General features: G+C 54.1%; 1 protein-coding gene across 1 annotated transcript in view; it reads right to left on the reverse strand.

Annotated features, from left to right (window-relative positions):
* The window catches only part of GLI2 (GLI family zinc finger 2), a 65,502-nt gene that overhangs the window by 39,123 nt on the left and 25,939 nt on the right, over positions 1-440 (reverse strand).

A 440-nucleotide genomic window follows, 5' to 3' on the forward strand; every position in this document is an offset into this window, starting at 1 on the left:
GGGGCTCAGAGAGCATCACCACCTCCACGTGCACCCGGCGCCAGCTCCCTGCACAGCCTCGCCTTCTCCTAAAAGCTGTTGCAGGGCAGCTCAGAAGTAAGGAGGAAGAAAGTATAGCCCCTCTCCTTCACCTGGGGGCTACCCTGCCCCAAGACACAAAGCCAACAGGAAACAACCCAGCAGCATTGCCTCATCTCTGCAACACCAGTCCCAGCCAGGCCAGGCAGCCGGAGTGACTGTGGCCCTCTTTGGGGGAAGCAACGTTCCTGGTAGAGCCATAAGAGCGGAGAAGCTCGTAAGAGCTGAGAGCGCTGCAGAAAGGAACGTACTTTAAGCAAAATATTTATAATATGATCCAGCGGTAATAGCTATTCTCACGCTCTGCTTTCTCAGTGCAATGATGCAAAACAAATGTGTAGTTAAAGGGGTGGGGGGGGGAA

The sequence above is a fragment of the Antrostomus carolinensis genome, unplaced genomic scaffold (genome assembly GCF_000700745.2).
Source record: "Antrostomus carolinensis isolate BGI_N321 unplaced genomic scaffold, ASM70074v2 scaffold21310, whole genome shotgun sequence".
NCBI lineage: Eukaryota > Metazoa > Chordata > Aves > Caprimulgiformes > Caprimulgidae > Antrostomus > Antrostomus carolinensis.